Source organism: Saimiri boliviensis, chromosome 16 (genome assembly GCF_048565385.1).
Source record: "Saimiri boliviensis isolate mSaiBol1 chromosome 16, mSaiBol1.pri, whole genome shotgun sequence".
Lineage (NCBI taxonomy): Eukaryota > Metazoa > Chordata > Mammalia > Primates > Cebidae > Saimiri > Saimiri boliviensis.
Window position 1 is genome coordinate 59863105 of NC_133464.1, and position 20519 is coordinate 59883623.

Below are 20519 nucleotides of genomic sequence, written 5' to 3' on the forward strand. Positions count from 1 at the left end.
ATAGACCAAATTCCATATTTAATATTAAAGATTTTCTTCAGTTATGTATCTTTTTTGTTTTTGTTTTTGTTTTTGTTTTTGAGATGGAGTTTCGCTCTTGTTACCCAGGCTGGAGTGCAATGGCGCGATCTCGGCTCACCGCAACCTCCGCCTCCTGGGTTCAAGCAATTCTCCTGCCTCAGCCTCCCGAGTAGCTGGGATTACAGGCACACGCCACTATGCCCAGCTAATTTTTTGTATTTTTAGTAGAGACGGGGTTTCACCACGTTGACCAGGATGGTCTCGATCTCTCGACCTCGTGATCCACCCGCCTCGGCCTCCCAAAGTACTGGGATTACAGGCTTGAGCCACCACGCCCGGCCCAGTTATGTATCTTTTTGATTAATTCAGAGTTATAGGTGTTTTTTAAGCCACTAAATGTTGTTACTGATACATGTACCAGTTAGCCCTACTAAAATTAGCAAGATTATACTTTCATAAACTATTCTTTCTCTAAATTAATATATTAATATATTTAGAAGTTGACATTCTAAATCAAATTTTTTTTTTTTCCTTTTGCAGGTGGATAATTACTGTACCTTCCTCATGGAAAAAGTTTTATTTTAAGTGTTATTTCTCATTGAATACTATCAAAAAGGAAAAAAAATGACCTAAACTTTTGAGATAGATTTGGCTCTAGTAAGTATTTAGATCTATCACTTGCATATCTGGGAGAAGAAATAAGAGGCTATCATCAATACATTCCTATCTACTAAAAAATTTTGTTTTACATATGTCAAGGGATTACTTATAACTTCCATTTTATTACTAATAACTTGAACACTTATATGGAAAAACTAACTCCTCCACTGGAAATTTAACTTTATGTTCTTATCTCCTTTGCATATAAAATACATTGCAGGTATTTCTGATGTCTTTCTTTTTTTTTAAGCCTATATGCAATGAAAAATATATTGGCAAAATAAATGTTTAAATGTTTTATGCTAAAATTACTATGAAACATGACAAGTTAGCTGCTGTTTTTGTTTATATTGAAATTAAATATTCATAATTTATATTTGGGTTTATTTTTATAAATCAGGGAATTTATGCAAAAACATTGAGTAGTACAGATTCTTCTCTAATTCTGTGGGACTTTGAACAACAGGATATTGTAATTGGACCCTTGTGTTTTGAAGAAATGCCAACTGCTTGAAGAATCTTATTTGTATTATTTGCTATAGTGTTAGATGTTGAGAAATTCTGCTGGAAAAAAAATTTTAGGCCAGTTCTACACTAAATATTCCTCAGTATGATTAATTTCTTATTGGATGTATTCTGTGTCTTTTTTTTGTAATTTGTAACTTTTATCCACTTAGCATGAATGATTCTATTAAAGAAAATCTTAAGGAAGTGGTAACAACTTGAAATCACCCCATAGTTTGCCTGTTTCCACATTTTATTATAATCTTTGGGAGTGCTTACATTTATAGAGCTAACATTTTCAGAGATACAGGTTCTCATAGTACCACTAAAACTTTTTTCCTCCTTGAACTGAATTCCTATGATAATAACTATAGGGTAGTTTTTTTAAGTTTCCATGTGAATAGTCAAAAATGCCATTTTTAGTATTAAGCAATGAAGTCTAGTATTTGTTGTCCCATAGTTGAGAAAGCTTAAATACATCTTTTATTAAGAGTTCGTAAATTCTAGCTGAGTCTATACAGATTTTTATATCAATTTGTTTATATTTTTATTAATGTCATTTCTAGAAGTGTGAAAATGTTAATGTTTGACAAGCAACATTAAAAATAGATTTGAAACATTTATATATAGAGAGATACACATTTATTTACTGTTAAGGTGTTGAAGATTGTCACTGAATAAAAAAGATATATCCCAGCCTCCATGGAGCTTACTAATCTTGCGGGTAGAGGAGTGAGTGATGGAATGGACAAAAAAACTGATAGTTACTATATTTGGTATGTCAGAGAGTGTAAGTTCTGTGGCAAAAATAAAGCAGGGAAAGTGGCAATTACGTGATAAAGGTGTCTGGAAGGCAGGAGAGATGTATTTTTAAATATTATGGGTAGGAAATACTCTACAGAGATGGCATTTGAACAAACACCTAGAAACAATAAGGGAGCAAACCACGTAGGTACCTGAGCAGATGAAATAACAAATACAAAGACCCTGAGGCTGAAGCATTTTTTGTACATGGAACAGCAAGAAAGCATGTGTGGCTGTGACCACATGTAAAGAGGAATAGTAGTTAATAGGATCAGAGAGTTGATAGGGGCCTTATCTTATAGCTGTTAAAGCTTTTACCTTGATCTACAGATTTCATTTCTCTTTTCTCTTTTTTTTTTTTTTGATTCAGTCTCACTCTGTCGCCCAGGGTGGAGTGCAATGATGTGATCTCAGCTCACTGCAACCTCCACCTCCCCAGTTCAAGCAATTTTCTTGCTTCAGCCTCCTGAATAACTGGGATTGCAGGCGCCTGCCACCACACCTGGCTAATTTTTGTATTTTTAGTAGAGATGGGGTTTCACCATATTGGCCAAGCTAGTCTCAAACTCCTGACCTTGTGATCCACCTACCTCAGCCTCCTAAAGTGCTGGGATTACAGGCATGAGCCACCCTGCCCAGCACAGCTTTTCATACTTCTTTACGACACTCTTGACAGGCATATGTGCCTCAGCCTATTTGACCTCTGCAGATAGGACAATATTTTTATGAGTCTGATTCAACATTAGAGCCTCCATCAGACTAGAATACAAACAGAATGTTTAAACGGATAGTGAATAGGTATGTGTGTGTGATCAGGACTTTGAGAATTGTGCATTGATGGCTTTGAAATGGTTTTCTGCGTGATCAGTTTAGGTGGAGCCAAGACTAATGACTCCAAGAGATACACTGAATTTGCTCATGTTTATCATATACCCAAATGAACCATAATGGTCTTTGATTTCTTCATCCTTGAAATTTCTACTATAAGTACTTCATTGTTTTTCACTTATTTCTATTTAGCGGCATTTTAACTAGTTATTTGCCTCTAGCTGTTTTGAACTAACAATTTCATTTTCCATATAGTATATATTACTTTTTTAATCTTCCCAAAGCACTGTTTTTTTTCCTAGGGTGTAACATTTAAATTGCTTACTTTGATACCTTGTGATTTTGTCCTAACATTTTCTATGCTGATTATTCTTCAGATGAACTAACTAGTCCTAATCCGCTAGTTTTTCTTTCTCTTTGCCTTTATGCCATTTCTTTACTACAGTTCTCCCCCAACTAATGCCTGCACATTTTTGTTAATAAGGCAAAATTTCTCATGTATACTGTTTATTGACCTTAACAGACTGACATTAACCATCCTTCCATGGTATGAACATATTATACCTGTAGTTCTTAACCTTTTTCTCTGCCTTCACACACTGAGATACATAACACTTCTTTCATTGTTTCTCATTTACTCATATAGGTTAACCTTTTAAATGTATTAGCAATATGAAAAAAAATTTTTTTAATTTAAGAAACTTCAGAACAGTAGCCTAAACATCAGTCCTAAGGTTCAGATATTAATTTTATGCTGACACGTTATATAGTTGACTTTTTAAATTCTTCAAATAGTTATGTATCAACCAGTTGCAATATATTCTTAAGATTTATTAACATTAAAAGAATAATTATTTCAATTTTCCAATATTGTAAAAGCAATTAACAAATACACTTTTTAAAGAATTAATCCATGTCTTTGTGATGGTATTGTTTATTAAGCATTCAATAATAAAGGGTTGATTGAATAACATGTTTAGTAGGATACCGTGCAGCTATTTAAAATAGCAATTGAATAATGAGCTAAAAAGTTGTTTATTATTAAGTAAAAGATTATCAAATAGTTTGAATAGATTCACTAGAATAATAACATGCTAAATTATTTTACTGGTTTACTTTGGGTAAGAGGTAAATCTTATTGGGGTGGGAGGGATCGTCTTGATTATAAATAAGCATGTATGATTTTTGTGATGGGCAGAGTTTGTTTTTTGAAAAGGAGAGAGAAATTCTTGAAAAATAAAAGTATTTATTTGAAGCAACCTTACCTCCACATAATGATTAACTTTGGAAATCTATAAAAGGGAATCCTACTGTGTTCGGGAACTTTAGACAAGGTAATGAAGAATTAACTGTAATGGAAGAAAAATTTCAAAATCAGATAAGTTTAAAATCAGCTTCAGAGGAACAGCTTGCTCTAAATTCTCAAAGCAATATTGAAAAGGAATTCAAGAATTCCTTCTTGAGTTCATGATTGAGAGATTTCACTGTCATTTCCCCACTCTTCAAGCCCTTAAAACCTCAGACACAGGTAAGTGTAAGAAAGGGGGTATTTAAATCTCTTTTAATTTGAAACTATATTAGTAAAGAAATACAAATCTGGTTTCTTTTATAAAGATTTGATAATGCAGTGAAAGTTGCACATCTAAAAATTAAGGATTTTTCTGTTAAGTTTGATTTTCCTTAGCATAAAAGTACTATGTAGACACAGAAACCTCAGGAAGAGCAAAAAAAATTTTATTTAAAAATCGTATTTTCATCATCCAAAGGCATTTGTTACTAGCCTTATATTGCCTTCTAGTTGCATATTTGGATTAGTGAATTTATTTCTTAATCCAGTTCATTACTGTGCCAGGGACTAGAAAGATTATGTTTACCTCTAGAGAAGAGATTAAGTGCTATGCTCTGACTCAGAAATATTTTCTTCAAATTTGAGTTTTATCAAAAAAATCCCACTAACTTTATAATGTTTTATAGTATTGTAATATAAAAATACCTAAGGTTAGAATTTAGTTTTCCTCAAGACTGAGGATATAGGAAGACACATCTTGCTTACTCTGGCTACCTCCTGTACCATATCTTCATGTCATCCCCAAGGATACCTTTTCATAGTGAAAAAAGCAATTTGAAGCAAGGGAGGTCATGAAGTATTCTGAGCAGGAGAGTAAAAAAAATAACTTCTAAAATACGTGTACTAGTCAGAATTTGCTTAAAAATAGAAATCTGGCCTGTCGCGGTGGCTCATGCCTGTAATCCCAGCACTTTGGGAGGCCAAAGCTGGCAGATCACCTGAGCTCCGGAGCTCCAGACCAGCCTGGGCAGCATGGCAAGACACCATCTCTACTAAAAATACAAAAATTACCCGGAGTGGTGGCATATGCCTGTAGTCCCAGCTACTCGGTGGGGCTGAGGCAGGAGAATTGCTTAAACCTGGGATGCAGAGATTGCAGTGAGCCAAGGTGGCACCACTGCACTCCAGCCTAGGTGACAGCAAGACCCTACCTCAGGGGGGGTGAAAAAAAAAAACCTAAGACCAGCATATCAAATTAGGAGTTTGTTTCTTTTGTACCTCAGTAGTTACATTTAGCAAAAGCTGAACTGTTGTGAAATTGTGGAATTCACATTGCATATTCAAAATTATTTCTTACTGTTAATGACAACCAGTAGTTATGGATATTTCAGTTTAAACATGCGCTTATAAAATGTAAACAAGACACTAATAAACTCAATAAATGTTAGGCCTGTCTAGAAAAATAAATGTTTTTCTCAGAATTTGACCCATTTAGAATATAAGCAAAAATGATGTGTCTTAACCATTATAATGTCTCACACACTAATTTTATAATTTAAAAGAGGTAACAGTAATTTTAATTAGAAAGGACAGGTTTATAGGCTGGACACTGTAGCTCATGTCGGTAATTCCAGCACTTTGGGAGGTTGAGGCGAGTGGATCTCAAGGTCAAGAGATCAAGACCATCCTGGCCAACATGTTGAAACCCTGACACTACTAAAAACACAAAAATTAGCTGGGTGTGATGGTACACACCTGAAGTCCCAGCTACTTGGGAGGCTGAGGCAGGAGAATTGCTTGAATATGGGAGGCGGAGGTTGCAGTGAGCTGAAATAATGCCACTGCACTCCAGCCTGATGACAGAGTGAGACTCTGTCACAAAAAAAAGATTTAGAACCTGAGAAACAGCTGTGCTAACAGAATAAAGAAACTATGTTTTGGAGGTCTGAAAGTCTGGCTGTTTAGGAGGAGGGGTGTTTGTTGCCACAACAGACCTATGGATCAGATTTGAAGTCAAATCTGTTATGCCACTTTTCTCGGCATTTTAACGGGCATTGCATTCTTTGAAAAAATAAGAGCTCAAGCCTGTAATCCCAGCCTTTTGGGAGGCCGAGGCGGGTGGATCACAAGGTCAAGAGATGGAGACCATCCTGGCCAACATGGTGAAACCCCGTCTCTACTAAAAATACAAAAATTAGCTGGGTGTGGTGGTGTGCGCCTGTCATCCCAGCTACTCGGGAGGCTGAGGCAGGAGAATTGCTTGAACCCAGGAGGCAGAGGTTGCAGTGAGCCAAAATTGTACCACTGCACTCCAGCCTAGCGCCTGGCGGCAGAGTGAGACTCTGTCTCAAAAAAAAAAAAGAAAGAAAGAAAAGAAAAAATAAAAAAATGACTCAGAGTAAAGCTTCAGGTCCATAGTAGTTTAGCTGTTGTGCCATTTTTGAATTTACAATTTTTAGTTGTGTTTGGATACCTCCAAAACTAAGGAATGTGGAGCTTTTTTTTTTTTTTTTTTGGTTTTTGTTTCAGGTCTATGGGTTTGTTTTTTTGTGTTTTTTGTTTGTTTGTATGTTTGAAACAGGGTCTTGCTCTATTGAGAGTGCAGTGGCACAATCATGGCTCAGTACAGCCTTGATCTTGCAGGCTCAAGTGATTTCCCCACCCAGCCTCCTGAGTAATTGGGACTACAGGCATGTACCACTGCATCTGGCAAACTTAAAATTTTTTGTTAGTGACATGATCTCACCTTGTTTCCTAGGCATATCTATTCCTGTGTTTAAGTAGTCCTCTTGCCTCAGCCTCCTGAAGTACTGAGATTATAGCATGATCCACCATGCCTGGCCTGAATTTGAAGATTTAAGAATTGATAACTGGTTCTTTCCAGAAAGTTCTACAGAGGTATAACTTCAGAAAAAAATTGTAATGATTTAAAAATATCCCCTATGTTCAGTTCATGAAGAAACCAGATCCCTTCGATGTTTCTTTATTTTCAGTAATACCAGATGGTCTTGGTTTCTGTATTTTGGAGAATTTTAGTTGGAGTTTATAGGTAAGAGTTCAACAAATTTCAAAGCTAGCATGCAAAATCTTTATTTGGGTTAAACTATTGCTGTTTGCTGATAAACATTTGTTCCCCCAGACCATTGTTAATTGGCAGCCTTGGGTATGTAGCTTATGTCAGGCCACATGTAGAATATGTAGATGAATGTGAACAAACTAGAGTGGATTGAGAGAATGGAAACTATTTGAGGTGTTTGAATGTTATGAGGACTGGCTAGAGATACTGAGAAGCCTGCTGGAAAAAGAAAAAAAAAAAAAAAATAACAATCTTGAGACTTGTTTACTCTTTATTGCGCCAGAGGGCAAAACTGGGCACATCAGTTTCAGGGTGGCAAATATAAACTCCAAAGCAAGAGTTTTCTACTGTTGTGGATGTGTACATTATAGAAATGACTGCCTTACAGGACCTTAAAATTGGTAAAATGGGAAAAACACTGTTAATCAAGATAAGGCATCTTTCGAAGTGAAGAGAATTACCGTATCAGCTTGAACAAATCCTTGCCTTAAACATCTAAAGCATTGATGCTAACACAAGACAATTTTTGACAAAAGGAAATGATAAGAAAGTTGGACTTTGTTTAAATTTTAGAATAGTTTTTACTAGAAATGAGCATAGTTTTTACAGAACTGCCAGTATTGAGACCTATAAAATAAAAATGTTGACAGGGCACGGTGGCTCACGTCTGTAATCCCAGCACTTCGGGAGGCCAAGGCAGGCAGATCATTTAAGGTCAGGAGTTCAAGACCAGCCTGACCAACATGGTGAAACCCTGTCTTTACTAAAAAATACAAAATAGTAGCCAGGTGTGGTGGTTTACACTGGAAATCTCAAATACTCAGGAGGCTGAAACAGGAGAATCACTTAAACCCAGGAGGTAGAAGTTGCAATGAGTAGAGATTGCACCACTGCACTCCAGCCTGGGTGGCAGAGCAAGACTTTATCTCAAATATATATAAGCAATGAAAATACTAGAGCTAGGAACATAGTTTTAAAATATCTCTAAAAGCTTTTATAAGTTAGCATTTGTCTTCGAGAATAATTTCTTGGAGGCAGTAGGAAACCCAGTATGGAACTGGATTATTAAGTAGTCATTTCCCTCTTAAGACCATAAGTGAATAAAGGTGAAGAATCTGGATAAACAGGAAGGAATCAATTCCACGAAGATACATAATCATACACTTTTGGGGAGAATTAATAGTATTGAAAGAGGATTTTTTTATGTTTGTCTTTTAGGACGCTTAGACACTAATGAGACTACAAAGCCACAGGTTAGGTTTAGACATAATGCTCTTAAAATTCTTGTTCTGTAGTTAAATAGGAATTTCGCTTCAATTAGAGTTGTGTTTCTTTTTTTTTAACCTACCAGGCACATAATAGGTGCTCAGTTATTGATTAAAAGAAATGTTCCCAGTAAGATCAGTCTCTGAAATTGGCAGAGGGTCTTGTTGATTCTGGCATATATGCAGAAAATATTTATTCTTTACTATCTTTGCCAGTCTTTTGAACTTAAATCATTGTTGAGAGTTGTTTAAATGGTATCGATTGGTTGAAAAGATTGGTTTTAGTGCATCCTTTAATGCAGGCTCCTCAGTTTTCAAGTACTTTTTAGACTACCCTGGTTCTCTTCCAAATTATATATGAGATTATTGATATGAGAAAGACTTGTAAATGAACATCAGCCCTGGCACATTTGTTAATATTTATTTGCCCCTCTGGAAAATAGGCCAGTAAATTTTTATGGTTTAAGTGATTGTCAAAGTGAAAAGGACCCAAACCATCAAATAAAACCATTTCAATACCTACCTGCAAGGGTTGTTGATTTTTTCTAAGGTATATACGGAAAACTCAACATTTAGGTGCTATTATTAGCAGTAGAAATAGTAACTGCTAACACATTTAGTGTTTATCCTTTGCCAGCAACTTTCAGGTTTGTAAATTTATTTAGTCCTCACAGCTACCCTCTGAGAGAGGTCCGTTGTTATGGGTAAGGAAACCAAGTCACAGAAATAGCATGCCTCATGTCACATAACTAGAAAGCCAAGGAGTCCAGGTTTAAGCTCAGATGGTTTGACTTCAAAGTTTATGCTTCTAGGAATTATATCTACAGCTTCTCTGTCCTATAGCCAACAAGAGGAAGAGGAGACAAAACTACGTAACTACTAAACCATAAAATGCTCAAAATGAGTGATGCCTTCCTTTTAGGTAGTACTTTTAGTTTCCAAAGTCCTTTTAGTCTTACTTTATTGTCTTTTTTAATGCTTCTTTAATGCCTAGGTCTTCACACGTTGTACTGACTACTTCCATTGAAATAGACATCAGAAATAGTATGAAAGGCTTTTAAGAACTTGTTTTAGAAGGGAAAAAAAAGTATTAGAGACTATAACTGACATTTTTACGACTTACTTTTTGTAATGTCTTAAAGATAGGTTTGTATGTGAAAATACTGTACTAAGTACAAATTATCTTCTCATATTGTGTAATGGTCCCACCACCAAGGAGTCATGTGCTGAGAACTATATTTGAGTAACAATGGAGATGAGGTGTCTGTGTGTCCATGTCCTGTGTGTATTTGTGGTACATGGATATACATACAGACAAATGAATTTAATCAGAGCCCCTAATGTAATGGCACAGTTCCCTGAGAAAACTACCTTCATCCTATTGTACAAAGTAAGTCTACACAATCTAAAGGTCAGACTTGGTCGTTTTTAAAGTATTAAAGCACCAGGCCAGGCACGGTGACTCACGCCTGTAATCCCAGCACTGGGAGGCTAAGGCAGGTGGATCACCTAAGGTTGGGAGTTCGAGACCAGCCTGACCAACATGATGAAACCTTGTCTACTAAATATACAAAAATTATCCAGGCATGGTGGTACATGCCAGTAATCCCAGCTACTTGGGAGGCTGATGCAGGAGAATCACTTGAACCCAGGAAGTAGAGGTTGTAGTAAGCCAAGATAATGCCACCACACTCCAGCATGGGTGACAGAGCAGAACTCTGTCTCAGAAAGAAGGGGAAAAAAAAAATATATATATATATATATATATATATATATATATATATATATATACACACACACACACACACACACACACATATGTGTAGGTATGTATATAGAAGCACTAAATGTCAATGTCATCTCACTTAAGGGCGTTGTCCCTCTGGATGCTTGCCAAAATCTAGAAGAGAAAATACACCTTTTGCAACTTAAAGGCTGCAGACTACATAAATCCAAATTGTAGAATTATTTTAGACATAAAATTTTCTTGATTCATGCCAATTTAAAAATTTGGACTCTTGGCAAGGCTTCATAATAACTAATTTCATTCTACCTCTTCTAGAGCAATCATGGTAGTGTAGCAAATTTCTATTCATCCTTCAGACATTTTCTTAGGTATTACCTCAGAAGGACAACCCCCTACCACATATATACTTGTGTTGAAAATTAATGACTGCTGGTATTACCTCAGAGGGACAACCCCCTACCACATAGATAACTTGTGTTGAAAATTGATGACTGCCAGCTGGGTGCAGTGTCTTATGCCTGTAATCCCAGCACTTTGGGAGGCTGAAGCAGGAGGATCACCTGAGGTCAGGAGTTCAAGACCAGCCTGGTCAACATGGTGAAACCCTGTCTCTACTAGAAATAAAAAAACTAGCTGAGTGTGGTAGTGAACACCTGTAATCCCAGCTACTTGGGAGGTTGAGGCATGAGAATCGCTTGAACCCAGGAGGCAGAGGTTGCACTGAGTTGCGGGTGCGCCATTGCCATCCAGCCTGGGCAACAAGAGTGAAACTCCATCTCAAAAAAAATAACTGCCTTTTCTGTACTGTCACCCTTAAAACAGTCTCATTCCTTACATTAAATCATTATCTGATTTATATGTTTCTATATTTCCCTGCTTTTATCCTGTAAGCCTAATAGGCTTGAGCCCAGACTGTCTTATTGAACTTGAACTCAGGTCATTTGGTGACTAGTATAGTAAATAGAGCTGGTAACCCCATATACATTCAGTAACATGTTAATTCTCTGATTAAAAAATACATTGGCCAGGTGTGGTGGCTCACCCCTGTAATAGCAGCACTTTGGGAGGCTGAGGCAGGTGGATCACCTTAGGTCAGGAGTTCAAGACCAGCCTGACCAACATAGTAAAACCCTGTCTCTACTAAAGATACAAAAATTAGCCAGGCGTGGTGGTGGGCGCCTGTAATCCCAACTACTCAGGATGCTGAGGCAGGAGAATTGCTTGAACCTGGGAAGCGGAGGTTGCAGTGAGCCGTGATTACACCATTGCACTCCAGCCTGGGCGACAGCAAGACTACATCTTTAAAAAAAATATACATCGGTATTAATATTGGCATGGCTACTTAGAAATTATTTTTGTCAGTAAAAGTCTAGGCTCAATCAGATCAAATTTATAGATCATCAGCATCACAGTTTCATTAAAGGATCAGAGAAGAAAAAAATGAGAAGCATGAAATAGTAATTGCCAAGTACAGTAATGGAGTTTTGTGTCTAAAGTAAGTCTTTGTAAGGGCTCTATTTTTCATTGAGATAATGTGCCAGCTGAGGAAGAAATTTCACAAAGCCTCTTTTACCTCCTTGGTAACAAGGACAAGATAAACCCTGATGATATAGCTGATGTAAATCTTAAGAAAAAGACTCTTCGCAGACTAAAATGAATCCCCAGATGTTCTTTCTGAGATGTTGCAATAAAGCACTATGGAGGTCAGGAATTCTAGTTAGTTTTACTACTAGCTCAAGATTCAGGGTTTTTAAAGTATTAAGTTGTAATACTTTCTAAAAGTATTTAATGGCTGTTTTTCCATTTCATCATTCATCTGATTGGCCCTCTGGTTTCTCTACAGTTTATTCCTTAAGACAACTTCAAAATCCAAGGCAACCTTGCTTAGGCTGATGAATTCATATCAGCTTGTATATTAAAATCCAACCAGAAGAGGAGTTAGTAACTTCCTCTTTCTACCTCATTAAGAAACTGTTTCACTTGTATCTGTTCTGCCTGGATTGAAGGGTGTGACCCCTTTTCCTAGCATTTCATTTCTGTTTTTCTCTGATTACCCAGTATCTGAATTCTACCTGCCCACCCAAATCAACAGTACTCTGCCTCTGGATCTTGCCTGCCCAAATCCGTAGCATTCAGATGCTCTGGCCTGAAGTTGGCTTCTGGACTACTTTGTTTAGGGACCCACGTATATTTCCAAATTAGGCCTTCCATGAAGAGAACTCCTTTTTTAAAAAGTAGTTGAGAATTCCCTTTTTTATTTGTTTGTTTGTTTGTTTATTTTAATTTTTTGTTTGTTTTTTTGAGACAGTCTTTCTCTGTTGCCCAGGCTGGAGTGCAGTGGCCTGATCTCGGCTCACTGCAACCTTCGCCTCCAGGGTTTAAACGATTCTCCTGCCTCAGCCTCCCAAGTAGCTGACATTACAGGCACACACCACCAGGCCCAGCTAATTTTTGTGCTTTTAGTAGAGGGTTTTGCTGTATTGACCAGGCTGGCCTCGAACTCCTGACCTTGAACTCCTGACCTTATGATCTGCCGGCCTCAGCCTCCCACAGTGCTGAGATTACTGGTGTGAGCCACTGCGCCCTGCTGAAAATTCCCTTTTTTAAAGCTGAGTGTACTTTTCATCTTACCTGTTACAGTGTTACAATCTTTTCTATAAAATTCTGCTTAATTTTCATTTTAATGTATTCATTTAGAATGTATAATTTTATAATTTGTGATATCTAATATAGTTTAAACATAATTTCCATATATAAAGAAAACATTAAAATGAAACCATCTGACAGAAAATACTATTTGAGTTAATACCGAACGATCTGATTTATTTAGCATGGCAATTTTTTTTTTTTTTTTTTTTTTTGAGACGGAGTTTCGCTCTTGTTACCCAGGCTGGAGTGCAATGGCGCGATCTCGGCTCACCGCAACCTCCGCCTCCTGGGTTCAAGCAATTCTCCTGCCTCAGCCTCCTGACTAGCTGGGATTACAGGCAAGCGCCACCATGCCCAGCTACTTTTTTGTGTTTTTAGTAGAGACGGGGTTTCACCATGTTGACCAGGATGGTCTCGATCTCTCGACCTCGTGATCCACCCGCCTCGGCCTCCCAAAGTGCTGGGATTACAGGCTTGAGCCACCGCGCCCGGCCCTTAGCATGGCAATTTTAAAAGATAAATCAGAATTGTAAGAATCCTGTTTCCAGTACAGTCTTAAAATCTTAGGGCATTCTCTGTTTTTCAAAGTATTTACTTTTCATATTCAATATTTTTCTATTTAGTTTCAGTTGAAATGATAAAAGTTCTCACATAAATAATAAAGTGATTTTTTTAGATTAAATCTTTTCTATAATCTTTCAATTATCTTACTTGCTCTGATGGGGGGAAAATGCTTTAACCATAGGCATATCTAAAGAAATAATTTAGGATTCATTGAAGAATTCATATAAGAATTAAGAATAATATGCAAAATGAAGTGAAAATACAAATTATAAGTGAAAATGTTCATTAGATTAATTTGATGATGTTCATGTTGGGAATCTATAAGTTATTTTCTGCATTGTCCTCATTTTTAAAGTCTCAAACAATGAAACTTTTATTTCTTCTCAGTTATGTGTGTACAGCTATTCATTCATCCAACAAGTCTCTCTGTTCAGAGGCACTTGCCTCTGTTACTAGTCTCTTCAGTGTCATTGGGATGCATTTTATTAAGATAACAATTGAGCATGTACAAGAAGCTAAAGCTTACCCACAGGTTTAGAAGGCCATGAAATGAAGCAGAATAAAAGGTTATAATGTGCTATAATAAAATTTATATTTCTGAATATTATGCTAAGGAAGTATTTTAGGTAGCTCGGTAACTTTGCCAGAGGAATGACAGTGTAAACAGAAGCTTAAACTGTTTCTATCCCTGAGAAGTTAATTACGATCATATTCAAATACTTGAAAATTGGCTCTGCTATTGCTTAGTTGGGAGACCTTAAGCAAGTTACTGTCTCTCTCCAAGCCTTTAAATTTTAAGTAAGATATTGAACTTGGCCCTGTCTTGTCACAAATTTTTATAATACTAAAAGGCAGCCTTCAATATATTCCTTTTGCAAATATTTAGTACACTGACATATTATTTAAAATAGCAGACAGAAACAAATATAAACTCGTAGATTTATGTGGAAAATTCGGTATCATCTTAGAATTCTGGAAATTGTATTTAACTTTGCCATCATAGAAACTATCTTGGCTGGGCTCAGTGACCCACACCTGTAATCCCAGCTCTTTGGGAGGCTGAGGCAGGAGGATAACTTGAGGTCGGGAGTTTGGGACCAGCCTGACTAACATGGAGAAACCCCATCTCTACTAAAAATACAAAATTAGCCGTGCGTGGTGGCACATGCCTGTAATTTCAGCTACTTCGGAGGCTGAGGCAGGAGAATTGCACCCAGGAGGCAGAGGTTGCAGTGAGCCGAGATTGCGCCATTGCACTCCAGCCTGGGCAACAAGAGTCAAACTCCATCTCAAAAAAAAAAAGTATGTTGAATATTATTACATTTTATAAATAAAGATGTACCTTATTATCCAGTCTTATACAATGCAGTAATGTCTCCCATTTTCTACATTTTTAGTTACATGCAGTCAACTGAAGTCTAGATATATTAAATGGAAAAGCTCAAGAAATAAACAGTGCTTAGATTTTAAATTGTGCATCATTCTGAAGTAGCATGATGAAATCTTGCACCATCTTGCCTAGGAAGGCAATCATCCCTTTTTCCATTGTCTATGCTATGCTATAGACACTACCTGCCTGTTAGTAGCCATCATGGTTATCAGATCCTTTGTCCTGGGATGGCAGTGCTTGTGTTCAAGTAACTCTTATTCATAATAGCCCCAAAGTACAAGAGTAGTGATGCTTGCATTTTGTTAAATTGTTTTATTTTACTATTAATCTTACTGTGCCTAATTTATAAATAAAATTTTATCGTAGATATATATGTATTTGAAAGCACATAGTATATATTTATAAAGTTTCATACTCTCCACAGTTTCAGGCATTCACGGACGGTCTTGGAATGTATACCCTGTAGATAAAGGTGAACTTCTGTATTATGTGATATCGGTATAGAGGTTTTAAAAATTGTGCTGAATGAGTTTTAAGCCAAGGATGTTTGATTACAATTTTTCCTAAGATTAACATTGTTTTTAAGTAGAGTGCTAGTGACTAATGCAGGTTAACTAAAGCTTCAACTTGAATAATTTTATTTTCTTTAAGCAAAATTTTACTTCATTCCAAACTGAACAAAATTACATTGTACTTATGATTTCCCTACGCATTTTAAAGATGTACACTCTAAAGGACTAAAATTACAAACCTTTTCCATTATAACCTATTAGTTGTTAGCAAGGCTATGTACTTGTAAATCTCTCCTACTGCCAGAAATTGTTTGGTTCAGAGGGGACTGGGTTATCAAGAATGGCTGCTGCTTTTGTTCATGACCGTGTTCTGTATAAGTGATGGAGTTGGACAGTTTCATTCATATGCAAATCTACTTTTTAATAGCATGATGATCTGAGGTGGTGATAATTTGAGGTTTCAAATTCTGAAAATAATGAATATAGTTTTATTTCATCCATAAGTTATTGTTAAAATACTACTTTTAAATGCCATGTTTTCTGCTTGCATTTTTATTTTTAAATTTTTATTTATTTATTTTTGAGACAGAGTTTCACTCTTTTTACCCAGGCTGGAGTGCAATGACGCAATCTCAGCTCACTGCACCCTCCCTACCTCCTAGGTTCAAGAGATTCTCCCACCTCAGCCTCCAAAATAGCTTATGGGATTACAGGCATGTGCCACCACACCAAGTTAATTTTGTATTTCTAGTAATTTTATATTTCTCTGTGTTATTCGGGCTGGTCTCAAACTCCCTACCTCAGGTAATCCGCCCACCTCAGCCTGCCAGTGCTGGGATTACAGGCATGAGCCACCACACCTGGCCTCTGCTTGCATTTTTAAAGTGACATTATCTTTATTATTAAGGGCCTATTCTAGGCCCAGTACTTCACTATAGTCTATAAAAGATGGTCCCTGCCGGCAAAGAACTGTTAACCTATATGGGAATATTATACTAACATACAATAAACAAGTGGAGAATAATGGAATGTAATCTCTGGCTTGCTAACCTGAAGTGTGGTAGAAGCTCAAAGGAAATGTGGATTTAAACTTATCAGAGAAGACTTATAAGCAGAGATGAGGCTGGGTGCGGTGGCTCATGCCTCTAATCCCAGCACTTTGGGAGGCTGAGGCTAGTGGATCACCTGAGGTCAGGAGTTCAAGACCAGCCTGGCCAACCTGGTGAAACCCTGTCTCTACAAAAATACAAAATTTAGCTGGGCATGTTGGTGTGCACCTGTAATTCCATCTACTTGGGATGCTGAGACAGGAAAATCACTTGAACCCAGGAGGCGGAGGTTGCAGTGAGCGAGACTGCACCATTGCACTCTAGCATGGGCAACAAGAGCAAAACTCTGTCTCAAAAAAAAGATAGGAAAGATGAGCTGGGCTTAAAAAGTGGTTAAGATTGATTATGTGAAATGAAGGAATGATAACTTGCAAGTGCAGAAAAAACATGAACCAAGACATGATGAAGTAGGAAGGAGTAGATACAGTAGAATGAAGGCAAAGAGCAGAAATTAGGGAATTGGTAGGGAAATGAGTCTAATCATGTTTGAGATTGTTTTCCTTCCTTTGCATAAGGTACCCTCATTTCTAAACAAAGAAAACAAGGGTATTCAGATTGCCTGCAGCCCTTCGAGAGCCATGGTGTGTTGCTTTGAAGAAAAAAAGAAAACAAAAACTTCTGAGAAATACTGGAAGGAAACCTAGGCATAAATAAGTTTACCTTAAATAATTGGGGGTATGTGGCTTTTAACTCAGCAAATCAGGTGAGAAATCTTGAAAGGAAAGGGTTGCCTAGGCAAAATGCTACTATCTAGGATATTTTTTGCCTTAGGTTAAGATTGACTTTACCACTATGGGAATAAGTGACTTTACCACAATAATAATTGTGAATGAATACCATAATACTATTGTTAAACCAAAGAGAAATAATATTTTTTCAAACCTCACTCAGATTTTCTTCTAAGTCTTAGCTCACGTTATTTACTACTAGAATGTCCTTTCACTCATCTTCAGTTGTCTAAATCTTACGCTGTTTACCCTCTACATGAAATTTTTCCAGTTTACTTTTCCTCCTCAGCCAAAAATACCATTTCTCGCATTTGAGCTTCCATACCTGACTTAGAACAAATACATGCTGCCTTATGGGAAGGGGCCATCTTATTCTTTATTGTATACTCTGCAAGTCTAGCCTAGTATCTTAAACATAGTGGGTGTTAAACAAGTGACCATTGATGCTGAAAATCAGCAGTAATACCTTCATGGTAAAGTAGTAGAAAGGCTACATATCAGCTAGACAAATATAGAAATATGCAGGTTATTTCCAGGTAATTTAGGAGTGCTCTACCTTTTACTACTTCACTGACTAGAGCTCTTCTCATTCTATACCAGCTATTAACATTCATTCCTCAGGTCTCGGGTACCTTAAAATGTCATTTTTTTTTTCCACCAAAACCAGAAACGTGTGGGTAGGGGTATGAATAATCAGGCCTATAAGATTTCTATATCTTTTGGGGGGTTATTAGTGATCTAATTGATAATTTCTAACCTTTCCAGTGAAGTGTGAAATTCTATAAAGTTTAATTGTTATTTTTTCGCCTTTATTTGTGTATCTCTGAGGAGACAGGAAATGGTAGTAGTATAAAGAATCCTTACATTTAAAAATATTTTTCAAGAAACACCATTCCATAATCACAGAAATAAAAGCATTGAGGATTTACTGTAATTCCTTAAGGTAACTCTAAAATTAATGGAATGCTTTTGAATGCCTGAACTTACTGGAGTCACCTTATTGAATGATATAGGCTTTCACATAAATTTTCTTGGACAATTTTATAAGAGACCAAATGCCTTTCCTCCTCTTCCCAGCTCTGCCTTTCAAAAAGAAACAAACCAGGGAAGTCACACCAAAATTTTAAAAAATATATAAGAAGGCAAAGAAAGTTGTGGATCAAATAAATACCATTTGTTTACTGCTATGACATTTAAGTCCTAATAAGGATTCATTTTTATGTATCCTTGTATAGCATTTATATAAAATTTATAGGACATTTATGTCTGTTTTCTAGAACTCAGTGTATAAATTACATTGAAAAGACTGTTGCTGCTGGTTTTGTTTGGCTTTGAGGGTGGCTGACATATTTGTTATATTTACCTTTTAAACAAAAGTCAAGAATTCAACCAGCAATTAAATAATAATTCCTGTGGTGATGCACTTTACCTTCTATATTGATTTTCTTTATGACCTGTTTTCCAGGTGTAAATTTTGATATCACCATTGCCACCCTCCCCTCAAAAAAGGTGAGAACTGACTAAACTACTGGTATTTAGACCATGTGGAGAAGGAACTGAAACTGGAAACAGAAGCAGACGTCTGTACAGAGCAGAGTGTCAGCCAATAGCTCACTTTAGTAGAGGGCAATAAATGCCACATGAGATGATCCCCTCAGCAGAAAACTGTAAGTAACTCTGGGGACTTGCAGGAGAATTGAACAGTTGTTTCTGCTGACTCAGTAAAAATGTCTTCATTTTATAATTTGTGGCCTGCATGCTTGTAAATTAAGATACATTGAGTTGTCAAGTAATGGACTTGTCTGGATTGTAGGTAGGAATTTAAGCCAAAATTGAATGTAGCATTCCCCCAGAAGTAACCTGGGATCTGTGCCATAAAACCTGAAGCAAAGGTTATGTGAATTTGCATAGCTAGGTTAAAACTAGGCTGTTGAGCTTTGCCTGGAAAACCAATTAGAGGATTTTAGTCTTGATATGGCAGGGAATAGGGAGCATTATAGCCTGTTAACTTGTTTGGAAATAAATGTGGCAATACTATATATAGAAATGTCTAAGAAATAAAGTAAGGTAGCAAGGAAACTGGGCGTATAACTATTGTAGTAATCTAGGGGTGAAGAAAACCTGAACAGCAATAGTGGCATGAGAAATGGAGGTGATATAATAAATTTGAGATATCTCAAAGAAAATATTTTTGAACATCATGATGGGTTGGATAAATGGGAGGTATAAAAGATTATACGTTTTCTATACTGGAAGACAGTGGCAGTATCACTAGAAAAAAGGAGGCAAGAAAATAGTTTAAGGCCAGGCAGTGGCTCGCACCTGTAATCCTGATACTTTGGGAGGCAGAGGTAGACGGATCATGTGAGGTCAAGAGTTCAAGATACTTTACAAAAGAAGACATACGGGAGGCCAACAAACATGAAAAAATGCTCATCATCACTGGTCATCAGAGAAATGCAAATCAAAACCACATTGAGATACCATCTCACACCAGTTAGAATGGCGATCATTAAAAAATCGGGAAACAACAGATGCTGGAGAGGATGTGGAGAAATAGGAACACTTTTACACTGTTGGTGGGAATGTAAATTAATTCAACCATTGTGGAAGACAGTGTGGCAATTCCTCAAGGACCTAAAAATAGAAATCCCATTTGACCCAGCAATCCCATTACTGGGTATATATCCAAAGGATTATAAATCATTCTACTACAAGGACACATGCACACGAATGTTCATTGCAGCACTGTTTACAATAGCAAAGACCTGGAACCAACCCAAATGCCCAACGATGATAGACTGGATAGGGAAAATGTGGTACATATACACCATGGAATATTATGCAGCCATCAAAAACGAGGAGTTCACGTCCTTTGTAGGGACATGGATGAACCTGGAAACCATTATTCTCAGCAAACTGACACAAGAGCAGAAAATCAAACACCGTATATTCTCGCTCATAGGCGGGTGTTGAACAATGAGAACACATGGACACAGGGAGGGGAGCACTACACACTGGGATCCGTTGGGGGGAAATGGGGGAGGGGCGGGGGGTGGGGAGGTGGGAAGAGATAGCATGGGGAGAAATGACAGATACAGGTGAGGGGACGGAAGGAAGCAAAGCACACTGCCATGTGTGTACCTATGCAACAATCTTGCATGTTCATCACATGTACCCCAAAACCTAAAATGCAATAAAAAAAAAAAAAGAGTTCAAAACCAGCCTGGCCAACGTGGTGAAACCCTACCTCTACTAAAAATACAAAAATCAGCTGGATGTGGTGGCTCATGCCTGTAATCCCAGCTACTCGGGAGACTGAGTCAGGAGAATCACTTGAACCCGGGCAGTGGAGGCTCCTGTCAACTATACTC

The 20519-nt window shown here is 37.1% G+C and overlaps 1 protein-coding gene across 2 annotated transcripts in view; it reads left to right on the forward strand.

The window, feature by feature from the left end:
* LOC104649969 (uncharacterized) overlaps window positions 1-20519 on the forward strand; it is a 98291-nt gene that overhangs the window by 36328 nt on the left and 41444 nt on the right. For both annotated transcript variants that reach the window (XM_074387670.1, XM_074387671.1), the window contains one exon: window positions 562-18812. The gene's annotated coding sequence lies outside the window, so the exon portion shown is untranslated. The remainder of the gene's footprint in view (window positions 1-561; window positions 18813-20519) is intronic.